This window comes from Poecilia reticulata, chromosome 6 (genome assembly GCF_904066995.2).
Source record: "Poecilia reticulata chromosome 6, P_reticulata-male-v2, whole genome shotgun sequence".
Taxonomy (NCBI): Eukaryota; Metazoa; Chordata; class Actinopteri; order Cyprinodontiformes; family Poeciliidae; genus Poecilia; species Poecilia reticulata.
The window spans coordinates 30,927,729-30,954,995 of record NC_088835.1 but is presented as its reverse complement, the minus strand read 5'-3'; the positions used below and the strand labels follow the sequence as shown (position 1 = coordinate 30,954,995).

The window sequence follows — 27,267 nt, the reverse complement described above, 5'->3', positions numbered from 1 at the left end:
TTCATCCAGGCCTTCTCTCCATCTGTATTGGGCTCTGCGTCTCCTCTGTCTCTCCTGTCCTCCCCCTGCAGGGAGATGAATAAGCAGTGGTGCAGACAGGCCTCAGCAGTCACTCTCTCAGTCCTTGAGGGATGATCAAAGCTGTGGGACACAACCTGTCCAATTCTCCACCTGTCTCATCGACAACTAGATTTAGCCGTAAGATGGCGAGGACTCAGACGTCTCTATTCTTCACTCCGTCTGTCACTGCGCTGATAAATACGAGCAACGGAGGCTGGCTTCAGCTGTGCTGTCGCTGCGGCATCTTTTCTATGGAAGTGGAGTCAAAAATAAGAAGATGCAAGAAATAGAGAATGTTGAGGAGGTCATGCAGCGATTTGTTTACTCAACCAAATGCTGATGTGTCTGAATCGGATGTTTTACTCTGGAAATCCACAAGAAGCATAGCTTTACCAAGACACCTTTGTCTAATGTATCAGATTTCTGCTGCCATTAACCAGAAAACTGAATAATTCTGGGCTCATTTTAAACACTTGGCGGTGGCAGCATCATTATGAGGACAGTGAAGCGATTAAAGTGCAACAAGGTATTCATTGCTGAAACAGAGACATAAAAAGTCCTATTTGGCCCGAGACGTATAGGGAATGCAGTAAACGTGGAAAAAAGACTCTACACCACATATGTCAAAGTCAAGGCCCGCGGGCCACATCCGGCCCGCAAATCAATTATCTATGGCCCCCTGAATGATATTTAATTACTATGAGAACCGGCCCGCAAGCCAGAGCCGCCCGCTCGTGTTTTGCCTGCAAACACTACATTTCCCATAATGCAACGGTAGCCCGCGAAGTGACTACAGCGCGCCCAAACGGCTTCATTATTCATCAGCTCAGAGCCTCACCCCGAACATTGATGAACTTGTACAAAAGATGAGACACCTCCAAGTATCAGGCTCAGCCTCAGATAAGTGAGCATCACAGAGCAGTAACGTATTTTCAGTTTATAAGTTTCAGTTAAATTTTTACATTTGTTTCTACAAAACGTGATTTTTCTTTGAATGAAGTATTGTTTTGTCTGTGTGCCATATATTTTTGTATTTTATTTTATTTTATTTATTTTTCAGTTGAATGGATTCAGGTAAAATTGCAGATAAGAGCCATGAGAAAGAATACAACTGATTTGATTTATTTTTTTACTTTACTATTTGAAAGCAGTGATCGGTAGGATCATAGAGCAGCACAGTAATGCATTTTCAGTTTATAATGCATGCACTTTGATTTATGCATTTATCTTGATATTAAGAAACATATTTTGTTTTTAAAAACAATTAAATTTGTTGCTGTTTGCCTCTTGAAAAATGTTTTCCCTTGAAGTTACTGACAGAGCCATAACAAAATATTGCTTTATTCATTTAATCGTTAAATAATATACACTGTGTTAGGTCTTGGTTCAATAGGCTATGTGCAATCATTTCAATATGTTTTAATAAACATTAAACCAGTCCGGCCCTCGGCTTGTAGCAAATTTGTTTTTTTGGCCCTCTGTGTATTTGACTTTGACATCCCTGCTCTACACACACCCCCCACTGTAAAGACCACCCTCTGTAAAACATGGTGGTGGCAGCTTCATGCTGTGGGATTGTTTTTCAGCAGGGGCAGGAAAGTTAATAAGACTTGATGAAGGTAGATATTTAATAATCCTGGAAGAAAAAGGCAGTAATGTAATGGTTTCGATCAGAGTACAGTGGAGGCTAAAATGACCTAGTCAAAGTCTAAATATTCAAGATCTGTCAACTAACTTGACTAATCTTGAGCTGTTTTTCAAAGACTTAAACAAACTGAAGCTACGGTTCATACTCTATTCTGATTTTTTTTCTTTTTGCTGAAATCAGATTTTGTTTTCTGTGTGGTCGTTCATGCTAATAATTAATCTATCTATCAGTCAATCAAGTTTAATTACATAGCACATTTCAGGAACAATAACTTTACAAACACAATAACACAAGATGACCCCAAAGTGACCTGCATGTGCAGTAGAAGAACTCAGACGTCACCCGGCTGCCGCCGCCCTTTATGGATCAGTTTTGAAGTTATTCAGACAGTGGAGTCATTAGATCTCTAGGGGTGAAGAGGTTGGAGTTGAGCCGTTCAGACTGCAGTGAAAAAGTCGATTTGTGTTTCATTTGCCTGTTGTTGAAGAAGTCTAGATGCACAAAGCTGTTAAACATGAAGAGACTTTCAGATGTTCCAGATATCACGTGAAACACTCTGAAAAATTCTAATTCATAGTTTTAACCTGATGCAATTTAAAATGCTTCAGGCATTATGAAGCCTTCTCCAACCTTTGGTTATCTGCCTGTAAACCTGCAGATCCCGTTTGTTCAGGAAGGATTTCAGCCTGAGGTGCTTTCAGTCCAGGCTTCATAGGAAGTGACTTGGTCTGTTACTGCTAAGGCGACACATTTTAGTTGTCTGCCCTGAAAATTTCTTTGATATGACGAAGTGCAGCCCATTACTTTCCAGAGACGTGCAGTTGTTCTTTTTGCACATCTTGCTCGCTCACCTCATTTTTTATTTCTGCTCCAGAACCATGGGCTGTGTTTGAAGCTGCTGCTTATGTTACATCCTCCTGGTTCATGATGTTTCAACCAAACGCATTACTAAATTCTTTCTCTCATAAATCCTTCACTCTTGTCTATGTGCACTTATATCTTTTACCTCCTCCTGTTTCTATGGATGACTTACACCTGGTGTTGGCAGTGTTTCCTTTCCTGCCTGGTTTGGACAGACGAAGCAGAGGAGATGGACGTAAGGAGACACGGTGACCCGTCCCTGTCTCAGCTCAAACGATTTATGAAAACCTGAACTTCTGCAAAGTTTATGCAGCATATCAAAAAGATCAGGTGAAAAACTGGATGAACTTTTATACACTAGTATCCAGGTGCGCTTCTGGAGCAGGTAATATTATCGTAAACATCAAATCTTCACAACCCCATCAACATGCCAAGCTTTTGTGAAATGTAAAATGAGAACTTAATAAATCTTTTTCCATCTTTAATCCTTTAATGGGACACATATGCTGTAAGTTTTCAACCAAAACACAAACCAATCAAACTAACTGAGCATTAAAAGTTAATCTGGTTTCTTTATTTGATGCCAGGTGTGAACTCAAAAGATGCTTATCAAATGAATTCATTTAGTCACAATTGCAAAGCATAAACCCGATCCTGACAAATGTAGAAAAAAAATCCACCAAAGTGGGTGGAGCCAAGAGACTGTGAGGGGCGTGGCCACGAGTGGGGATTAGCGGAGTGGGTGTGGTCAGGACGAGGGGAAGGTTGCCAACTTGGCATCTTTTTAGCTATATTTAGTAACTGTCAACCTACAGTAAAGTTTTTATTGATTTACTTATTTTTTAAAAAGTGCCTCAAATCGAATCTCACATGTGCAAAGCTGAGAAATTCTTGATTAACTCCTGACTCACCACCAGGGGGCGTGTGTTTGCAGGAGATCGCTTTGTACCTGAACGCAGGGCTGTTGGTTCATGTGAAACAGGAAAATTCAACTTCAGCAGCACTGGGACAGTTTAAGGCAAAATGTTTCATAATGCACAATGTTTACACTAAAAAGTCACAAGTTGCTCAGAAATTTAAATGTGTCACATTTTTATTTGTGATACAATATTTATTATTTTAGTTTATCTGCAAAGAAAAGCTGATTTGGGTTTATTTACTCTGTCAGAGATGATCTATAACAGGGGTCACCAACTCCAGTCCTCGAGGGCTACCGTCCTGCAACTTTTAGATGCGTCTCTGCTCAAACACACCTGGATCAAATAAACTGCTCGTTTCCAGCCTATCGCAGAGAGGAATGAATGCTAGGGAGGGAATTTAGACATTTTGGAGCAGAGGTGAATCTAAAAGTTGCAGGATGGTAGCCCTTGGTTGGTGACCCCTGATCTATAACCTCCACCTCACCTACAAATTGCAGATTCCTGGCAAAATGTCAATAAAGCTGAGTTTGACTTATTTAACCAGCTTTTTAAAATTAATTATCTATTTATTTATTTTACAAATTAACCCTCAAATAGGTGAAAAATGTTCTCAACTAATATATGTTTCTGTAGGATGGAAGGATCTGTTTTTTCTAGATTTCAACAGAATTTATATATCTCTATAGTTATGTATAAAGCTATAATTTAGAATAAAAATTTGGACTAACTTTATGATGACGGAAGTCACTCTGATGAGATGTTATTATGAAGTGGGTTTATTTCAATGTTTCCTTCCGGCTCTTTTTGGGGGAAATTATTTCGACTCAAATATGACAGTGAAGATATGGAAAACGCATTTTAGTCTACAAATAGTAAAACACTCGAACCATCCTTTATTAGAGATGTAAAAAGAAAAGGAAATGACAAACTAAACAAAAAAATATCCTTTAGGCTTTTTTTCTGAACATGCTGTTTCATCCCAAGCATCATTTTACGTGTCAAGCAAATTTCAGAGCAGCTCCTCTTATCGGTTTATTTTAAACCGGGCATCCAAAGAACATCCTGATCTCAGCTCTGAAACACTCTGAGGATGTCATGATGGTCTGGTGGCGTTCATGAACATGACCTGATTTATAAACTTCCCTACTTCCTGCTTCCTGTAGCCTTACAAACAATATGCAGAAAAAACCCACAGAGTCCAACAGTATGACAACAAACCAAACAACACAACTGAGGCTGCAAATGTTTCTTTTCCTTCTGTACTGGATTATTAATTACAGACACACACTTTGCTGTAATGTTTGTTCACTTTGCTGCTAAATGTTGATTTGGCCTTCATATGAACTAATTAGAATGCAATATTGTCACATACAGTAGTTTATTGGGGTCTATAAATCAGTACATTACTAACAAGTGTAGCATTTGAATCAGACCTCTGAGTAGATCTACAATAAAAGACATTTGGTGGTGCCTAAACTCTTGCTCCAACAAAGCACCACCTGTATCCACAAAGCTGCTCCATCGAAGCACCACCTGTATCCACGAAGCTGCTCCAACGAAGCACCACCTGTATAGACAAAGCTGCTCCAACGAAGCACCACCTGTATAGACAAAGCTGCTCCATCGAAGCACCACCTGTATCCACGAAGCTGCTCCAACGAAGCACCACCTGTATAGACAAAGCTGCTCCAACGAAGCACCACCTGTATCCACAAAGCTGCTCCATCGAAGCACCACCTGTATCCACGAAGCTGCTCCAACGAAGCACCACCTGTATCCACGAAGCTGCTCCATCGAAGCACCACCTGTATCCACAAAGCTGCTCCATCGAAGCACCACCTGTATCCACGAAGCTGCTCCAACGAAGCACCACCTGTATAGACAAAGCTGCTCCAACGAAGCACCACCTGTATCCACAAAGCTGCTCCATCGAAGCACCACCTGTATCCACGAAGCTGCTCCAACGAAGCACCACCTGTATCCACGAAGCTGCTCCATCGAAGCACCACCTGTATCCACGAAGCTGCTCCATCAAAGCACCACCTGTATCCACGAAGCTGCTTTCAGCAGCCAAACTCCTGCCTCACAGAGCAAAGCCTCCCCAAAACTCCTCCAGACTAGTGACAGCACCAACTGGCAAACACCTATGGAAACTGTGTTTTCTGAGCTTTTCATGCCAACTACTTCTCAGTCCAACACACCAAAGAACGGTTGTAAAAGGCATCATGGAGGAGCATTGTTGTGATGACAAGCTGATGGTGGAGTGTTGGAAAACGTAGCAGCTTCTTAAAGAGACAGAGACCAGATTCAAGGCATCAAATTACAAAGTACAATTTTTATTTATTTCTATATGCACAGTTTTTTTTATAATAACTGATGGCAACATATTTACTTTATTGTATTGTAAAATGTCACTGTGCGCCTTTTTAAAAATAATTTGAATCTCTTTGCCTGTTGTTGCCGCTGCTGTAGTGTTGAGGTGGCCCAATCAAAGTCCACACTTGACTCCGGGGATTGGGTTGAGAATCGGTGGGAAGACTTTAAGCTCGTGTTCACAGTTGCTCTCCACCCTCAATCAGCCTGAGCCACTTGACAAAGAAAAGAAAAAAACTCTGCTCTCCTGATTTGCAAAGCTATAAAAGCTTCCAAGTGTTTTGACAGCTAAATGTGGTTGTAGAAAGTGTTGAATCAGGGGCTGAATACAAATGTATTTCACACTTTTGAGATTTTTATTTGCAAAACCACAGTTCTGTGATAGGTAAAATCCCAATAAAATAAAGATGCATCGTGTAGAAAAAGGGTGCAGATTCTTCACTTTGGGCTCTGCTGTCTTTGAACACAAACACTGTCGGCTAATTGCAGCGATGACCTGTGCAAATTAGTGTGGGCTCACAAACGAGCAGCAGCGAGGATAACAAGGTGTGCTTGTGTTACCCACCACACCGGTTCGGCTTATTTTATGTTCACATAATAAGCCAAATTTGTCAGTAAACCTGCTTGGTTGTAAATTAGCTGCCATGCTGTTTGGCTCGGGTTCAGAGCCGCTGCTTATCTGTTGTTTTCACATCTGTGTCGGGAGGTTTCAGTCTCCATTGTCTTCACTGTTTGTCCACAATTCAGATCCATGTAAAGCTGCTGCAAATGAGGTGATCATTAACTCATTAAAGCCTAATGAGTTGTAATCACAAGAAAGAGGAAAACCGGATTAACCTGATACCAAACAGCCAGTCCGACTTAAAATTTAGCCTCATTTGCTTTAATTGGCTTCTATTTGAAAGATTAATGGATATTTCATAACTTCCCTTCTAGACATCTTGGAGAACCCACTTTGGAAAACACAGAATCTCAAGAATAAAACCACATAGATGGTCATGCAGAATAAAATTTCTTAAGCAAGCATCAGAGTATAATGGGAAGAACGGTAGAGCAAATAAAACACCAGGTGAGCGCAAAGGACGTCGGGAAACTTTCATATTAATTCAAGTTCTTACTGATTACATCTGACTTTCAAATTAATTATATTTGCATTGAAATTAAATAAAAAAATTGAACGTTGGAAAAGAATGAATAAACCCCGGAGGTTTCAACCGGATCTTTAATCTCAGCGAAGCGCCGAGGCGTTCATGGGAGTTTGATTTTCCACGCTGTTCTCGGGTTTTATGTCGACATGGAAAAAATTGCAACAGTAGCTGCATTTCCATTACAGATTTGTGCAAACTTTCACAAATATTTGGCTAACACAATTGTGCATTTGTGATGTTTCCATGAAAAAAATCACACATGAATAAGTTTGTTAAAAATCATCATCCTCCTACCACTTCCTGTTGACCTCTGTCATTTCAGCCAGTAGTAACATCTTGTTGTTGATCACATGACGTCTTTCGACTTGTGATGCGAAAGAGGTGTTTCCATTGATGTTTGCAAAATACATCAATTTAAATGCGGCTGAAAAATCTCCTCATTGTAGAGCCAAAACTTTATATATTGAAAAATGAGTTTTTTCAGACTTTCCACTGCAAGTATTAATGCATATAAGGTATATTTGGTAGGTAAACTATTGAAATAGACAGTTACAAGCATATTCAGAGGAGATGTCAACATGCTTAGAGTTAAGAGAAACACAAATAGAAAGACTCCAGCTTTGGATGTAGCTATTGAATATAATTTGTACTTTAAATAATGTTTAACGTGTTAAAATCCAAGTAATTTATTAATTGAAATTAACGAGTTACAGTCTAGGCCCTAAGTTGGACTTGATCACTGTCTATATTTGGCCTGAGTCTAGACCAGTGGTTCTTAACCTGGGTTCGACCGAACCCCAGGGGTTCGATGAGTCGGTCTCAGGGGTTCGGCGGAGCCTCTGCTGCGGAGGTAAAGCCTCATTAAATAACTTGGGTAAAGTCGTGATGACGCCCCGCTTTGCCATCATTTGCTGCAGAGGATCACGTTACATTGCTTAGCCAATCAGAGGATCACGTTACATTGCTGAGCCAATCAGAGGATCACGTTACATTGCTTAACCAATCAGAGGATCACGTTACATTGCTGAGCCAATCAGAGGATCACGTTACATTGCTGAGCCAATCAGAGGATCACGTTACATTGCTTAGCCAATCAGAGGATCACGTTACATTGCTTAGCCAATCAGTGCTGCGGAGGAGCCCTGATTGAAGGAGCTTCACTCTCGGCATGGATTTGAACTTGTGTCTTTATTTACTTCAGCAAAGCTCACAGTTTTTACCAAATCCTGTAGCTTTCGGTGAACTTCTAAATCTGCTCCTTACTCGCATCTTTTCAGGGTTGGTACTGCCTCTAGTGGCGTGGGGGTGGTAACACAACGAATATAATTACATTACTAAATCAGAATACCGCAAAGTCTTTATTATTTATTATTAATGTTTCATTCTCTTAAGAATGTAGAGCTAATTAAATGACCTAAACAAAACCTTAAAGTGGTTCCAGTTTCTCTCGATGGCCAACCTGTTGAAACTGGCAAATTTTCAATACCTTGGGTCGTTCCTGGACAGTCAGCTCAACTTTGCTGAAAACACTGACTATAGTTTTCAGAACCGTTCTCAGAGACTCTACCTTTTAAGAAGACTTAGTGATCTTGGGGTGACCGAACTAGACTCTGGTTGGGTCACCCCTATGTCTTGAATTTGGGGGTGAAAAATCATACTTTATTTATCACTACAGAAGGGTTCAGTGAATGGGCAAATGAAACTGGTGGGTTCGGTACCTCAAAAAAGGTTAAGAACCACTGGTCTAGTACATTACATTGTAATTACATTAAACAGAAATTTGTTGCACCACATTTAATCACATATAATTGAGCTTGTGGCCTTTTATTGTATAAACACACACAACAATTTGGCAGCTTCTTTATTTCCTTCACATGGTAAATAAAAAATTCCTCCACATCACTTGACATCCTGCAACGCAGATTCAATTCCCTCCTTTCTAAACGCTGCAGCTACATGGCGTCTAACACTTAACAGGTCATCATCTTTGATAGAAAACTTCATTGGTTTAGAAGGAACTTCTTGCCACCACATCTCTTCAGAGAATCCAAACGGTATTTTTCAAAGAGCAAACAATGTTTGCAGCGGTGGAAATGTTGCCATGCGGCTCATTTTGAAGGGATGTAAAATGGAAGAAGCTCTGGAGCTTCAGAGGAAAGTAGCTTTTTCATCTCTTCAGAAACAGAATCGCTCTGTGGGAAGGAGCCACACTGGGTCAACTTGTGATCACTTTGAGTTGCCCTCTCTAAACATTTAGTCCATGCCCTGTAGTGCTTTCTGCAGAACAGAGTTAAACGTCTTTCTGTAGCCAGTCTGCAGACATACAGTAATCTCCTCTCCACATGTTCGGTGCATAAGGAAGAAAAAGGAGCCGGCCTGCTTTGTTCTGCTGGACGTGTGTTTGGCATTCTGTAGTGGAGAATTGTCCTCCGCACTGCAGTGGGACAGACTTTTTTATATGACATACATTTTTTTGCTAATTATGTTTTCCAAGCACATATTTCATCTGCTGCTCGCTGTTCCCTGTCCGCACTTATCTCATCCCCGTCCTCCATCTCCAAACCCCACTTTAATTCCCAGAGACCGCAACCAGCTTGTCTATTACCTCAATTCAGAAGCGTGGAGCAGAAATAAAATAATAGAGGTTTTTATCAGCCTTATATCCACTACAGCATTACTTAAGGCTGATGGGCTTTTTGGAAAAGAACCTGAGGAGGTTTAAGCCTTAATGCTACATCTTTTGTTAGAGTTGGGCACGTAGTTTTGTTGTTCCCTCTTCATCTTGTTTCCACTTATTCGTTCACATGTCAGAATGGATGAGGGAGAAGCTCTGTGTGTTCTGTGGAGGAGGAGCAGGATGCATTATCTTGTCTTGTGGCTTCACATCAAAGCATTTTATTCATTTAATTAAGAAATTGTCAGCATGTCAGCTCCTTCCAATTGAAATGAAATCAGTTGCAACTCAAAGATAAAATATTTTCCTAACATCAGGCAACGTTTGAAGTTTCAAGCTGCAGAAAACTTTTTCTGTGAACATGCACTGGTCAGGGCGACTGTGGCTGTGTGAGTAGAGTAGTCGTCTTGCGATTGGAAGATTGCAGGTTCGATTCCAGCTTCCTCCTGCCGCATGTCGATGTGCCCCTGGGCAAGGCACTTAACCCCAAGTTGCCTACCGAGCTGCGTCTCGGTGTATAAATGTGTGAGCGTTTGTGAGTGCGAATGGGTGAATGTGATTCTAGTGTAAAGCGCTTTGAGTGGCCATAAATGATCGGATAAAGTGCTATATAAGTTCAGACCATTTACCATTTGTGCCTTTGCCGCCGCTCTGGGTCCTCCTCCACCTGAACCTCCAGTCGGACTCAGCCAGCGGCTCCTTCTGTATCTCCGGTGGATGTGTCTCCAAAAATATTTGCGTGTGGGTTGACAGGTGCACAGCTGCACACCTCCTTGGCATCGGAACTGTCCTGACAGATGCTGTAGCGGGTCTGGGTGCGTTTGCAGGAGATGGATCATTTTTGGCAGAGTGGATGCTGCAGATGCTTCTGATTGGCTGCTGGATCAGGATGGAAATTCCTCCATGACGAGGGCAGCGGATCAGCGGTTAGAGGCCAACCTGGAACGCTTTGGCTCAGAACGGCAAAATGTATCCATGTTGGACAACCGAGACACAAAGACACACACACACAAAGACACACACTTATTACCACGGACAGCCAACCTGGATCCAATTCAAACCCCTTGAGATGGCTGAAAATCCGAGTGCTATCTGCTGGCTGTGGTGACAATCTGTTCGCCTGACTCCCTGGAAACTCTAAAGCTGTTACTGCGCCTTCGAACCATGCCATGCAGCGGCCTCAAGGAGTTCTGACAAGGAGGAGTTTGTTTTGCAAAACGAACAAAGAGGGCAGAACTCTTTTTCTGCCCTGTTGAACTTGAAGGAAACAACAAACTACTTCATAAAACTTCCTGACTCTGGTCTTTAAGCCCAACATGAAGAAAATAACAGCTGAATGAACCAGTTGTTCCAAACATTATTACCTAAAGCTGTGTGTGTTTTGTGAACCACCTGCTGTAAAAAGAAAGAAAAAAGCTCATATCTGGAGATGAAACGATTCTTCAGATCTATAAAATCAACTCCCAAAACGAAATCCCTGACTGGTTTCTGAAACGAGCAGAACATGGCAGCTACACTCAGGTAGCTGCTATGTTCTGATGGAGGCAGTTATTGAAGACACATGAAATGTAGGAGGACAGAAGGAAGTTTTCTACCGATCTGCATGTTCGTTGTGAATGAAGCTGAAGGTGGATTTTATGTAGAAATCATTTTAATGGTCGGTGAGAGTAGAAGACGTTCAGTCAGTTCAAAGATAATGTGACTAATATCTGCTGTGTATATAAAATAGAAACATATTTTTTCCGGTGGATGTGTTTTTGCTTCATCACTGTGGCGTTAAGCTGCAGCTTCAAACGTTTTTCCAAACTATTGAACTGTGAGGCAGAGGAACAAACCTCAAGTTCCTCAGCCAAGGGGAATTAAAATACTGACGTTACTGTTGGTATAGTGGGTGGATGTGAGGTTTATAATATTACTGGATGTTGGGTGTTTTACTGTTGGCTGTAAATATGTGAGAATAAATACAAAGCATCTGCAGTGCCAACTGAATCTGCGTAGGCATTTGGCATTTGACACTGAAAACCTGGCGGTGGGACGGCGGTAGAAGACAGAAGGTTTTTGATCATCATCTGCTGCCACAGGCAGGCTGTCAGGGATAAATTGTTAGTTTCTTGTCATCAGCAGTCTGAAGGCTGGCGGCTCTCCCTTCTGGGATCCCAGGTTTTCAATTAGAATATGTGTGCATACTTTTATACAAGGACCCCTTCAATGGCACGCGGTTGTAATATTGCATAATTAATGAATCATATGAGTAAAGAATGTGTTTCTCTGGCATGTGAGCCTTTCTAATAAAATAAACAGCTCTGGTGAATTTAGACATTATCTTGTTTAAGGGTGAAATTTCTTGTTGAAATTAATTCTTGCCTTTTCATTTGTGTGATTTAAATATTGCAGTGCATTATTTTGCATTTGCTTTGCTTTGCATCCCTCCTCAGAGTCCATCTGTTTATTTACCTCCCACTCAAAAACAGCCACCAAAAGGGAAAATGGAAACAAGGAGCAATAACTGTCAGGAAACAATTTGTTGATACCGTGAGGTAATATTGTTGGGAGCATAAGTAACTGTTTTAAAAGTTTTAATTACTTGATCCCAGCCTGGAGAAGTGAGGATGCATCTCCTGTAATATTGGAGAATCGTAGCAGACGAGATGGGGATCGTTTGAGCTTAAATCATCTTCCTGGAAAATAAGAGATTAGGATTAAAATGATATGTGTGAGAAAATAACGACTGCAATATTGTTGGCGTATTTATTGAGCAATTTCTCTGTTTCCTTGTAGTTCTCCATGTAACAACCCATCTAAAAGGTGATTTTTCTTTTTACATTTTAAAACATGTTCTCAGTTTGGGTCACACTTCTGCTAATGTGCGAAAAGTGGATCTGATTTGTGTTAATTTTGACAGCATTTATTGCTTTTAAATTTGTTTTCCCACCTCAATTCTAAAGCACTAATTTATTTGGCTGATAAAATTTCAGTTCATCAAAGTTCAACATCTGCAGGGAAGTTTTTGTTATTGACTGCTAAGAATTTTTTAAGTTAGACATTTATATTCGTGCTCTTAATTTGAAGTTTGTTCACACAGCAGTTTGTTTTTCCCACTTTTTTTAAAGAAACTTTGAACAAGTGGCAGGTACACAACAAATGAGGTATACAAACAACTAGAGGTGTTGAACAAATTTATGCAAAAATTCACATTAATGAATAGTTCAGGGGACCTTTTTTTTAAAACTCCTTGTGTTTCTACACAGATTATAGTTTGCAGAAAATGATATTTGTGAACCCAGAAATCCTTCCTGTAGAACTACAGTAAACAGTTTAACAGTCACTGATGTTTTCTGGACGAAGCCTTTCTGTGGTCAGTGAGGAAAAATCACCAACTCAACAAGTATAAAACTGAAACAGAGTGAAATGAAAGGTTTGTGTTAAAGAACCACTTCCTGAGAAACAGCCTTGTTGAATGGAGGTAATACCTTTGGGCCAGTCGAGGGTCATATGTCACATGTCATTGCAGCATGGTAGGCGTGAACATGGCTGACATTAGCGCTTTAGCATTAGCTTCCAAAAAGTACTGTGTTGGTATTATTACTTTGCGTTAGCAGAACTAATGTTATATTTAGTGCTTTAGGATTAGCACAGCTAACTTTACAGTTAGCAGTGCCCTCCACTGCATGTCATAAATAGAGGTGTTAAATAGTTGTCTATCTGGGTAGATTGCTTTCCAGTTAAAGAATTAATCATAAATGTTCATATTTTTGTATTAAATATACAAATATGAACGGCTACATCAATAAAATGCCTTCAATGCTCACGCATTCCCCGTATGCAGAGAAAAACAACCATTTTTATGTTCATTTTGGAGTGACTGGAGGTTGATGCGAGGCAGTTTATGATCCAGTTTACGGTGGTTGCTTTGATGGTGAAGTAGCGTGGCCGCTGTGGTGATTTGCTCTCCCATGATGTTTAACGGCTCTCGCAGATGAGTGATGGTGTGTGAGCTGACAGTGAGTTTCATTGGGTGGAGCAGAGTGGGCATAACTCTTCCTCATCAACACACTGCTGACCTCAGGGTCACTTTCCATCACGTGTGTTTATGGGAAGCCTGCGCCGGTGCCGGCTTCGCATGCAGAGACATTTGTTTTTTGGTTCCGAACCGAGTCACGTTCTGATACTTTATTGAAATCAATGGAATGTGTATGCTGTAATGTTTTCTGTCTAATTTATGAGATCTGCATTAGTGTTGTGATTATGTCCCAGTTAACTCCATCTCTGGGGACATTTAGGATCCTGTCTCCCCTATTGCCATGGCGATTAAACTTTCATTTAAGCAGAGATTCATCCAAAAGCTGGAGGACACTGGAACTCATACACCAAGCTAGGATTTAATTTCTTTGCCTGTTGGTTAATTTACTGTAATTCTGTCGACAGCTATATTTGCATTATTCAGAGATTTAAAATATTCCCTGAATTCTGTCCTGCTGTTTAAACAGTTTTAACTTCTGCGCAAACCTCTAGGCATGCGTCTCCGCAGTCAGCAGTGCCACGCGGTCGGCTCCCTGCCACTGGCTGGTCGCCCCCCCACAGCCTCCCAGTTTAACTTTGACTCCCATAACGCTGCTAGAAGAGCTCAGGCAAAAACTCCTACGGCCTCGAATTACACAGCAATTCACTCCAATAACTACCTGCAGCTCCTTCATGGAAATTCTGCTTTGAAGTTTTATAGTTTGCTGGACCAAAGTTGCAACAAAAAGCTGCATGTTTCCTGATTTAAATTTCAATATGAGATAGAGTCAAAAGTGAACAGGAAAATAACTTCATTACATTTTTCCAGATATGTGTTTGCTAAAGCATCCATGCTGCTTGAACAGGGAAGTGAGAAAGTATTAGGCCATCATTTTTTCTTTTGGTTGCTCGTAAAATGTTTAAAATCGTTCACCAAATTTTCGTGTCAGACAAAAATAGCTGCAGTTTTCTTTGGCTGATATGGGAAAAAGAATCTGTCCAAACCACTGATCAGTGGTTGGGGAGTCACAACTCTCCCATTGGATCCGATTTCCATCCAGTCTAAGTCTATTGTTGAATTATGACCTCTGACCCTCACTGTGTGATGTCATGATGCTCGTCTTCGGTCAATGATGTAGAAGTCGGATAAAATGCGACATGACCGTTCAGACTGCTGACATTCAGAGAACTTGGTTATGATTTATGATTGGTTATGAAGTAGATGTGATCTGAATCAGACCGTTCACACGGCTGTGAGGAACATTTCCTGCTGTGTGAACGGAGCCTTGGCTCTTCTCCTGGATGGATCAACGATAGCCTCTTTCTGTAGTTTTGATTGGTCAGCCGCTCTGGATTGCTCCATGATTACCAGATAACGGTTCTCACTGGGTTCTCTGGAGTCCAAAACCCTTAAAAATAACTATGTAACCATGTCCAGACTGGTAAATGTTATACATTTTTCCATCTCTATAGATAGAATGATTTTTTGCCTTCTCATGTATGTTAGCCTACTTGTGTGGCTAGTCAAACTGAGCTAAGCTGCTATGAAAATGTGGTTAATCAGTTAATTCTTTATTAATCAAGGGAGGCAATTATTTTTTCATTTAGCTATCCAAACCACTCATGCTAATTTCCCTTAATTAGTAAATTATCATTTGAAAACTGCTTTTTGTTTTAAACCACATTATGCCTGATTTTAAAATTAGCTTGATTATGTAAAACATGGAAGTGTGACACACAACAAAAACACAAGAAATCTGCAGGGAGCAAAAACTTATTCACAGCAGTGATGGTTAAATTAAAAGGAAATGTAGATCTTGGCTGCTTTCCTGCATCGATTTCATAATTCCTCTCATGCCTTTTCTTATGGCGTTCAATGCAGTGAAAAAGCTCAGCTGCAGCAGACTGTCGGTCGGTCTGCAGCGAACATATGCAGATAGAAGAGCGAGGAAGAGTTTGACCTCAACCATCGAGCTGTCGAGAGTTTTGAATCTGAGCTTTTCTCTCTTTCAGCAGAATAAAATCCAGAACGTAATTATGATGGAGAGGATATGAGAAAAAATGTGATGGAAAGACTGAGAAGTATTTGAGATCTGAACCGACATGCTGCTTGCTGCAGAGATTTTTATGAATGAGATGGGGGAAGGAATACGGAGAGCAGTTTTTACAGACGGCGGCCGTTTAGATTCCCCTCCAGGCCGTGGCGGCTCGGCAGCGTCAGCAGCGCCGCAGCCCACAGATAGGCTGCGCAGACGGGTGAAAGTTTCCTCCCAATCTCAAGGCCTGGAGGAAGAGCGATCAATATCCTGTCAGTTCTATAAACGAAGGAGTGATGCCTCCATTTCCCCCGGACGTGCTTCGTTCCACGTCCTGTCGTTTCAATTTCACTGTCCCCCTACCCAGACTGCGCGTGGAACAGAGATTAAGCATGCTTATGTCTCCATTTATCAATTTGTGCAAAAGAAGATTGAGTATGGAATGGATGGCAACGCTTCCTGCAGCATGTTCTTCACATAACGTACAGGGAGTTAAACGAAGGGTGGAATTATTTATCCACAGACTGCAGGAACTCTCAAGAAGACTCTTAAATTGCAGCATTGGTATCAATTTCTTTAACTTATAAAAATCCCATCGAAAAGATTGGATTTTGCGTTTTTTTGCTGCACATCTATTTTCCTGATTTAAAACAAGTCAGATGATTTTAAAGCGGTTTCCTGCGCCACACCGCGCTCCATGCGTCTCTAGCAGTGCATCATATGTTCTGATGCTCGTGTGAAGGGAAGCCAGCCATTCCCAGCTGACCCGGCGATGAGTCCCAAGCATGGCTGACACCTCCTCCCTCCACCACAGCTGTGGAGGCTGTGAGCGCCACAGCTGCAGGGCTGCGCTCCCTCCCATTAGAAAGATGATCGGCCGTTACAGCACGCAGCACCAGAGCAGCTTTTCAGCACCTCGTCCCTTTCTCTACCTTCATATGAAAACAAGGTTATTCATTTTTCTGGAGTCCTAATTGCAAAGCCACATATTTTACCCAAAGTATGAGGCCCTGTAATAATCCTCGGAGTGTAAATGTTTGTTTTTTGTATGTTTCTTATTCTGTCTCTGCTCAGACAATGATGAGACTTTAGCAGGAATGCCAAGGTCAGGTCTCGAGGAATTATGTTTAAGCTTGATGTGAACTTCCTCAGCGCTGTGAGAAATTCTCTGCCTGCATATCCCAGAATGCCATGCATGCAGCTGAAGATAACTGGCCATCATCATGGCTGCTGCTGAGGCAAACATCAAGCCGCACAGAAAGGACCACACATGGTAAATATAGCTCACAGGGATTAGGTCTCAGGCCACACTGCACTATTTGTAGCTTTAGGACGGTTACAAGCCCTCTGTGTGATCAGAGACTCCATCTTTCTTTCTTCTGACTCGGTCACACGTTCAATCGTTGTGTTAAATAAATGATGACAGCCATCTTGCTTTCGCTGTGGCCACGGTGCAGAGCTGCCGATCCAGTTGGCTGTTCATGGTTCCCCGGGGAGAGCGAAGGAAGCAAGCGTATAATGATGAGGAGTAATGATGTAATCTAATTATGTTTGTCTTGTTACACAGTACGTCGATGGCGCCCTGATTAATTCAATTTGCAAATGGGAGGAACAAACTGTCTTGTTTCTGCTGCCTGTGTCCCTCTTTGCTTTGTTCTGCTCTGAGGTTGGCAGCTTTTCTCCTCTGATGGTCAGAAATAACTTCTCTGCTCTTCATAATCTTCATTTTCTATCATCTGACCTTTTCGGTTCATCGCTGGGAAAATGAGCAACAGATTGGAATTTTGGATATATATTTATTTATATATATAAAAAATGTAAACCTCTGAAAATCTACTTATTTTTCATTTTACATCCAGGTTTGTCTAAATAACAGAAATTCGAATATATCTTACTCTTATTCCAAAAAAAGTGACTGATCAACAAGTGTGAAGAAATGAGGTATTAATTTATTGATACAAAAAAATGCAGTCCACATAAATACAAATAATAAAATTAATTAAAAAAATACAGTTGACACAAACATGTATAAAATCACCTAAAATTACAAAAACCACACAGACAGATCACTGAGGTGGATAAGAAAAACATGGCTGTTAGAATTGAAAGATGTTTTTTCCTGTTTGAACCGTTTAGTTTGGGGCTCCTGACTGACATGAGAGGAAAAATCATGGTGAGATGATTCTGAGGCCTTCAGAGGAGATTCTGGCAGCTTCTGAAAGGTTTGCAAAGGATTTAAGATCCGTGTGGCTGAAAGCTGCAAATGTGCAGCAAACGGCGAAACGTGCTGCAAACATATGAGGGTTGCAAACACAACAAGTCAAATGCAGGCATCAGTCTGTCAGAAGAGAGTTAGCCCTAGTGGCTAACGCTGCCATATTAGTTTTAATGTATTCATCTTAATTAATATGCACTGTCATTTATGAAAGAAATTAAAATTCAGAAAAACGGTGCAAACAAAAATTGCTGCAATCAGAGGGGAAAAAAAACAATAAAAAATTGGCATGTTGAATCAATTTAATAATCATATATTTGCCTTTTAATTGTTTTGGCTGCAGACTGAAGATTGTGAGCCAGAATCAAGATAACCATGAAATCCTAATGTGTGGAATTAATCTATGTAATATCAGTCTCCCTTTTTGAATTAAATCCCCAAAATGAAATGTGTTCTACTTTACTGAGATGCTTTGAAAAGTACTATTTGACAAATTTGGTTATTTGAGTTACGACTGACGCAGCATGAATCCAACTTTTCTTAAAGGAAAATTCCTCCCAGCGCAAAATGTCCTCCTGGATTTGTATTAATATGCTAATATGTCAAAATCATAGAAAATGTCAGAAAACTTATCAAAAGCACATTACTACAGGGTATTAATAAAGTATCCGTGTCCTTGCGTGAGCTTACGCAACAGCGCTTACAGACGGGCCGGAACTTTTCCCATCGTTCCTCAAACTGAAATGGAAATGAAAATAGCAGCCGTGCCCTCATAAGTCAAAGCGTGGAGAGAAAAGTGACCCCTCTTGTGCGAGATTGAGGCACTAAATCAGCCTGCAGAAATCTCCAACCCGGCTCATCCGAAGACGCTCATGGAGACCCATCATTCATGCTGGGCAGCAGGCGCTTTGATATGCTGTGTGTCTCTGCAGCTGGGAGCGCATGTGTTCTTTATTTTCCTGAGAATGTTTGATCTCTGACAAAGGCTGAGAAAAAAAATATCCATGTTTGTACTGTTTACATCGGTGTGAAAAGGATAAGTGTGTCTGCTTTCAAGGCTGGCCCTCTCACCCTGACATGTCGGCCATGTTTGAGTTGTTACACCGCGTCCAGCTGCACACCGCAAGGTCAACTCTAAAGGCTTCCACCTTTTACCGGTTGACAGATTATTCTGGAAACGTACACAGTTGAGTAACCTGGAAGAAAACGCTCTCGCTCAAAATCTGAAGACAACTCAAGGAGGGTCTGATGTTTCCTGATGGTGTTTGTTAAAAATCACCTTAAAAAGAACCGACACAGGGACAACCTGCTCACACCACCTCAGAATGGTCTTACCGCTTTGTTGGCGTCTGAGACATTCAGAAACAAAAAAAGGAGAAAAAGAAGATCATCTGTTGTTGGTTGATAAATCATCTTGTGTAATGAGAACGAGCTTTAAGTTTATCATGTAAAAATCCTCCAAGGTTCAGCTGAGAGTTAATACCGTTCACACATGATGCTGTTTGTAAAACTGAACAACTGTTGGTTCCCCTCTGTTAACGAGTGAAAAACCCTCTACAGTAATAATATCAGAAGTAATAACCAAATATTGCTTTTGAATTGTGGTCCAACCGAATCATTTTAAAAACTAAACTAAACCAACCGTTCCTGACGACAAATGATGTTTTTTGGTTCATCAATAAATATTATAGATGCTAACAATGTTAACATCTATAATTCATAAAAATAGGTAAGAAAAGCACAATTGTAACCTCTCCCTAAGATTTATTCCATGCTTGCATCAAGAAATGTGTAAATGTTGTTGAAAGTAAAATGTTCAGTTGAAGCAGCAGAATGTGAGACGCTGAGTGTTTGTTTTAGCAGAGTTGGGAGCAGCTGACGTCTGATGCTGGCTGCCTCTCCTCCTGCCTCCTCCGTCTCCAGGGAAAGGTAACATTTCTTCTTCCACCTGCCACATTTCGCCTCCAGATGTTGTGATGATCTGCTAACATGGCGGTAAAATGGAACTGAGAGTCTTTAATTGCCCAAGAGGATCTGGTAGCACTCTTCCCCTAATATCTGCGGCGCGTTGTTCTGTTTATTTAACAAGGCGCTTCAGAAGGGAAAATGCTTTAGTTCCACTATGCCTTTAATTAAATCCCCACAACACTTGGAACAAGTCTGAGCGCAGAGATGATTAAGATACAGATGCAACAAGGTGGAAAACCTTGATTGACTGTGAGAATGAGTCACTGTGTAAAAGTAAAGGTGCCACCTGAGTCCCTGATGAGCCGCGTGGCAGTCAGGCTTTAAATAGGAGCTCAGCTTCAAGGAGCTAACTGGAATTAGCTGAACCACAGATAATATGTGGCTAAAGATGAAGGCAGCGGAGAAGTTTATGGTGACGCGGCTGTAAGTGAAGGGATGTTGGCTGAAAAGGAGAAATCCTGCAAAGCTGTGGATGTACAGGTTCCACAGCAGGGTGCCGGTCATGGTTGTTTCAGACGGAGGGATGAAGACGTTTACAGATGTCTTCCTCCCCAGATCCATGCGCTTATGTGACCTCGGGATCCGCAGCAGAGTTATGGTGTGAGTTATGTTAATGAGCCTTGATAAGATGGACAAACTGCTCATTTCTTGTCAAACAAACTTTCATCTTCCTGCCTGATTCTGGAAAACATCCTGAAGATTCAGTACATTCACAGGACTTAGTGTTTCTGTGAGCGACAGGAAGTCTGCTGTCTGTTTAAATGAATGCGTCCATAATTAATCCATATCTGCCAAAATAGTCAAAACAGTTCTTTTTTTTATTCTACACTGAAATGTCTATATGAAACTGGAACAGTACAGTAGTATTTAGTTCTTTGTAGAACAAAATGTCATTCTTCCCCATTGTCCTCTTTATTTTTTGTAAACATCAGAACTGATCCATTTCAAGGTTTTTTCAGAATGTTTGAAAGAAAAATCTTTAGTTTGATGTGTTAAATTGGTAGCTTTATACCAGTAGGAGAGCCTTTAAATGATTGATTGTCATTTATAAAAGGCGTTGTCACACTGTGTGAGAGAGAAATGAGTCTGAAAAACCAGCTGGCTTTTCACAAAGAGTTGAACATTTCAGCAGTTTTAGCTTCTTAAGAAAAAAAAAAGAAAAAGGTGCTTAGCTTGAGGTATAAATAGATCCCATCATGCTGTGGGATAGAAAAAATAAACTGGAAAAAATTATTTTTTAGGCAAAAAGGATAAAGCAGCAACTTAGCTGTAATACATTTTACATTATACTTTTTCTCCTATGACTTTTATTGTATTTAATTTTGGAAAAATGTTTATTTTTTGACCAGCCAATAACCAATCAGGAAAAGCTGAACATAAAACTGTCAGATTTCAGTCTTTCACCAGTTTTTCTGCCTTTCTTGTCATTCAGAGATTTAATTGTTGATTCCTGTTTGATTTAATTCTAAGTTTAACCCATGCTTTTACACATTGGCCTTTTTCTGTTTTAAATAGCAGGACTTCTTTTGCTGTCCTAGCAGAAATAAGCCAGGTCTTACATAACCTCCAATCGGTCTGCAGGGAAAACATCGTGCTTGTTCTTTTTTCTTTGACATCTTTAGTTTTAGCTTTTCCTCTTTTTCCCCCTTGTTGGTGTCGGAGATGTTTTGTCCTTGTCCACACCTCTCTAATCAGGCTGGAGCAGGGCAGGATCAATACGGTTTCCATGTCGCAGAAGAAAATGTGGGAACAACGGAGACTGAAAGGCTTGACGGCGTTCAGGATGATTAAATGTGCAATTAAGCAGAAACAATAACAGGCATTTTAAAAGGCTTCTATTCACTGCAGTATACATTACTTGACATCCATCCTGTAATTATTAAATATATTATGCATGTGATTATATGATTTACTTTGGACTCGGTGGATAATTCATCCATGTTGGGGAACATCAGCATGTCCCATCCTGGTGTTTAAAGCTGCTGGTGGGTTTGATGTGGGAATCTATTTCAGCCGTGCAAGAAATAATGAAAGTCCATCAAGAAGTCATGATTTTGAGTCTTACAGTCATAATTCTGTGTTTTAGATAATTATAAGGATAAAAGTAATACATTTGAGTTTAAATCTCTATTAGAAATTTTAATAGTCCTAATTCAAAGAATAAAAGTCATAGATATGAGTTTTATTCTGGTAATTTTGACTTAAAAATGTAAAATTCTGAGCGTTTTCATTTTTCTTTCATGGTGGGAATGGGTCATAGTTTGCTGCTCAGGTTAAGAATAAGTCGTAATGCTTTGCTCCTCTTCATTGCTGGGAAAAACTCGCTAATGCTTTTCTGTTAGAGGGGCATTTACATATTTATTTTCCCAACTAACCACTGGCCCTTCGCCGGAGGGCACTGGAGACCTTGCATGGATCCCTTTAATTGTCCATTGATTCATTCTGTGATGGCACTGAGAGCCAGTAAATTACAACCTGCTTGAGAGAGAAGGAAGCGGCTGACAAGTTGAATGCAGAGGTGTCAGAGTAATTCTTGCTGTCAAATCTGCCATTGCATTATTTATACATCTCATTTTTATTTATGTGGCGAGGAGCAGTGACGCAACGCGCGCTGGAGAGACGGCAATGCAGACCCTGCATGGACACGGTTTATTTGCATATGTAACCTGTGTTACATTCTAGGATTTGAAATAATCCAAATTATTTCTTAAAAACTAACTAGGTTCGTCTGCTGGAGGTGGCGGCAAATTGTAAAACACAGAGACAAGTAGATGGTGAAAAAAATCAGCGAAGTGTATTTATATTTACAATATATACAAAGTGTTTCACAACTGTGAAGTCCGGTTCCTTAAAACAAGGAAGTCTCTTTCGGTGATGAAAGAGAAAACAAAATAGTCCTTTAGTTCCCGCTGTGGATGGTTGGTTGAATTTCCAACCAGTTTGGAGACGGTTCCTCAGAGATTGGGTGGATTTCTGGTTCCGCTATGGTTAGCTCGCCAGTCCGGTCAGTGTACATAAACCAGACAGTTCTTAATGTGTCCCAGATCCTCCAGTTTACTCCGAGCGGGGTGGGATCTGGAACACACCTGGCCTGCGCAAACAGGCCAGACAATCAATATACATGTACATGCATTTCTTAATCCAATGTGTTTTTACGTAAGTGCGTAATCACGGGCTGGGAGGCTAGCGCTAGCATTCTAGCTCCCGAGCAACACTTACCAGTTCCTCATCGACAGACAGACAGAGATCGTTTCAACGTACAGATGAGTGACCATGTCTGTAATTTAACAGAGGTATACGATTGATGTATGATCGACATTCAAAAGCAAAACCGCTTTGGGAACAGAAACCCAAGCCTACCTGCACGTCAGAGTCCGACAGCGTCTCCTACCTAAGGTGCGATTCAGCACCAATATAAGCCGTAGCTGTCAATTTAGGATGCTGACGTGCAGCTGTCACATGACATTCAAACATCGCGAGACCAATAATGATCTCGCCTGCTTGGTATTGAATAAGTTAAGGAACGGGGGCTTTTAATTAAATCTTTAAATAAAAATAAATAAAATTAGATCTAATCAAAATAGAAAAATAAAAAAAACCAAATCCAACAGAAAAATGATCCTGGTTACATCCTCCCCTCTTTAATTCCTGCACGTCCCGTTGCATGGTTACTTAATTTTTCTGAATATTTACATTAGAAACATGACTGAGAGCCTCTGTGTACACATTTGCCAAACTATGCAATAGAGTCTGAACTACCGAAATGAGTGGCTTACCCAACACAGGATATGTTAGACGACTAGGAGGTTGACGCTGTCGATCTGATCGCCTGGGCCATATTTCAGCCTCAACTGAGTTATAGGGTGAGCTGACATTTGCAGGACCTGTGGATGACTCAGATTGAACGACCAGATGATCCTCAGCATCAGGTTCTGGAACTTCAGGTAAGTGTTCGTCAGGTACTTCTCCCTCCATGTGTACTTTCACAGGCTCAGCTACATGTGGTTCAGAAAGTTCCTCTGTCTCAATCTGTTCCATAGGTAGCTTGTCTTCATAGTGAGACAGTAATGAATCAGTTGTTAAACAGGATTCTTCATTTTCAGATGGACTAGCAGTCTCAAGGTCTGTGCTCTGAATTAGAGGCACAGAATGCTCTGGTGCTTCAGCATCACTTTGAGCCAAAGGTGAAATGGGCTGCAAAGTAATGGATTCCGGTGATGACTTGAATTTTCTCACCTTCACACTGAATCTGGTTGGGAATGGGATGGAAACTTCTGGCACATATGGCTCAGCATCCTCATCCTCCTCAATCGCATCAGGAACATCTGGATGGCAACCATCCTGGCTGCGAGTCTTTCGTTGTGAGGCAGGCATGGAGATGGAAGGGTCTTCTGTGGAGCAAACTGGCAGGAAACCACAAGGAAGCAACAGGTCTCTATGTAAAGTACGAGTTGGTCCCTCTTTGTGTTCAGGTTGTACAGTGTAAACTGGTACATTTTCAGCTCTGTCAACAACTTTGTACACCCCTTGTTCCCATCTATCTGCCAGCTTGTGCTTACCCCTCAGACGGATGTTGCGAACCAGTACTCGATCTCCTATCTCCAAACTGCATGGTGTAATTTTCTGATCAAAACGGATCTTGTTCTTTGCAGCTGACTTGAGGGCATTCTCAGAAGCTAGTTTGTAGCTTTCTTTCAGGCTGGATTGCAGATTCTTAACATACTCTGAATGAGAGATGGATGATTGTTCTCTGACGGGTAAACCAAAAGCCAAATCCACAGGAAGACGAGGACGACGACCAAACATGAGTTCATAAGGTGTGAACCCAGTTACCTCATTTCTTGTACAGTTATATGCATGTACTAAAGGTTTGACATATTCTCGCCATTTTGACTTTAGTTTCATTTCCAGGGTTCCAAGCATATTGAGCAGAGTGCGGTTGAAGCGCTCAACTGGATTCCCTCGTGGATGGTACGGGGTAGTTCGGCTTTTCTTCATGCCTACAACTTCACAGAGCTCTTTAATGAGCTTGGACTCGAAATCTGTACCCTGGTCTGAATGTATACGCTCTGGAATTCCATAATAAACCATAAATTCATTCCAGAGGTACTTTGCAACCGTCTTTGCCTTCTGGTTGGGGGTAGGAATGGCAACTGCAAATTTGGTAAAATGATCAGTGAGAACAAGAATGTCCTTAGTATTACTGCTGTCAGGTTCAATGGTTAAAAAGTCCATACATAGCAGTTCAAGTGGTCGGCTTGTTTGAATATTTATTAATGGAGCCGCTCTTTCTATTTGAGCTTTACGCCTTATGCAACGACCACAGGTTTTGACAAAAGTCTCCACCTCTAGTGTCATTTTGGGCCAAAAGAAGCGTTGGCGCACCAGATCAATTGTTCTTTCGATGCCCATATGCCCCATATCATGGTGCAAGCTCTTTAAAACAGTTTGTCGTAACTTGGGCGGTAGGATTAGCTGGTAGATAAGTTTATCTCCATCATGTCTTCTCCGATATAAGATTCCATCCACCAACTCTAACCTGTTCCACTCTCTCAGGAGCAAAGGAAGGTCAGGTAGTTCCTCTCGAACCGATGGAAGGACCTTCTCACTAGTCTCCAGCTGATGAATGACCTCACGAATAGCAGGGTCAGCATGTTGCTCTTCTTGGAGATCGACCTGAGATAGAGAGGGGATTAGAGGCAAGCCATGCAACTCTTCATTGCTGAACCCATCAGGGATGGAGTTAACAGAGACAGATAGAGACTCAACCAGTGCGACAGATCGACTTAGTTCAGTTTGGTTCTGTGTTCGGATTATACAACTCTGACAGATGGCATCCACAATTTCAGGGGAAATGTCATGCGTTTTTCCACCATTATCCAACTGACTAGTCAGATGCTGGATGAGCTCCCTCTCTCTGCAGTGTTGATCACTTGAAGTATCTTCATATGAACGTCGGGACAGAGCATCAGCATCAAAGTTCTGTTTTCCAGCACGGTACTGTAGTTTGAATGAGTAAGTAGACAGTGCTGCTAACCACCGGTGACCTGTAGCATCCAGCTTAGCTGAAGAAAGAACATAGGTGAGAGGGTTGCTATCTGTGACAACTGTAAAGTTAGCCCCGTAGAGATAATCATGGAACTTCTCAGTAACACTCCACTTCAGGGCCAAAAACTCCAGTTTGTGAGCAGGATATTTTGACTCACTAACAGACAGGCCTCGACTAGCATAAGCAATAACGCGCAGCTTGCCTTCCTGCTCTTGGTACAATACTGCTCCCAACCCATTTGTACTGGCATCAGTATGTAAAATGTATGGCAGTTGTGGATTTGCAAACCCAAGAACAGGTGCTGTAGTCAATTTGGAAATGACTGTTTCAAAGGCAATCTGCTGATGGCTAGTCCATTTATCTCCAAAGGATTGCTTTGGATCCGAGTACTTTCCTTCTGGATTCCTCAGCTTTGCAGGACTGCAGGCAGGAGGATAACCACGGGTTAACTCATTAAGTGGTTTGACAATAGCAGCATAGTCTTTGATAAATCTTCTGTAATATCCAGCAAAACCCAGAAAAGATCGCAACTCTTTAAGGTTGCGGGGGACTGGCCAGGATTTTAAAGAATCAATCTTTTCTGGATCAGTTTCAACTCCTTTTTCAGAAACAATGTGTCCCAAATAACGCACGGAAGACTGAAAGAACTTACATTTCTCTGGAGAGAGCTTTAGTCCAAACTGCTTCAGCCGGGAGAGTACACGCAGCAGCCGTTCCTCATGTTCTTCCAGGGTGGCAGAAAAGATGATGATGTCATCAAGGAAGACAAGGACTTCTTTAAGATGCAGATCTCCCATGCACCTCTCCATTAGCCGCTGAAATGTGCTAGGAGCATTTGTAATTCCTTGCGGCATCCTATTCCACTCCCAAAATCCAAGGGGAGTTACAAAAGCTGTTTTAGCCTTATCTTCTTCCGCCATCTCTATTTGATAATAGCCAGATTTTAAATCCAACACAGTAAACCATTTGGACCCTGTCAAAGCACAAAAAGATTCTTCCAAATTAGGAAGGGCATATGCATCTTTGATAGTTTGAAGATTCAGTTTCCTGTAATCTATGCATAGCCGGACGGAACCATTACGTTTCCGAACAACAACTATTGGAGAGGAAAATGGTGATTTAGACTCTGTTATGATGCCAGCTTCGAGCAGGTCTTTAAGATGTTCACGGACTGCCTCCAGATCTTGGGGATGGATTGGCCTTGCTCTGTGCTTAAAAGGAGTTTCATCACCAAGTTTAATGGCATGTTTAACTGCATCTGTACAGCCAAAATCCATATCATGATGAGAGAATACCTCAGGCATGCTGTTCATTTT

General features: G+C 41.2%; 1 protein-coding gene and 1 long non-coding RNA gene across 3 annotated transcripts in view; one reads left to right on the top strand and one right to left on the bottom strand.

Moving 5' to 3' along the window:
* Window positions 1-27,267, top strand: part of tspan9a (tetraspanin 9a) — a 220,932-nt gene that overhangs the window by 36,239 nt on the left and 157,426 nt on the right. Inside the window, exon 3 of one of the 2 annotated variants that reach the window (XM_081608387.1) lies at window positions 19,798-19,863. The exons of the other annotated variant lie outside the window; for it this stretch is intronic. The gene's annotated coding sequence lies outside the window, so the exon portion shown is untranslated. The remainder of the gene's footprint in view (window positions 1-19,797; window positions 19,864-27,267) is intronic. 2 annotated transcript variants of the gene reach the window in all.
* Window positions 22,675-23,179, bottom strand: LOC145552044 (uncharacterized). Its single transcript, XR_014087985.1, has 2 exons — window positions 23,122-23,179; window positions 22,675-22,993 (listed from the first exon to the last, which is right to left on the bottom strand). It is a non-coding gene; the product is annotated as an uncharacterized LOC145552044 (long non-coding RNA).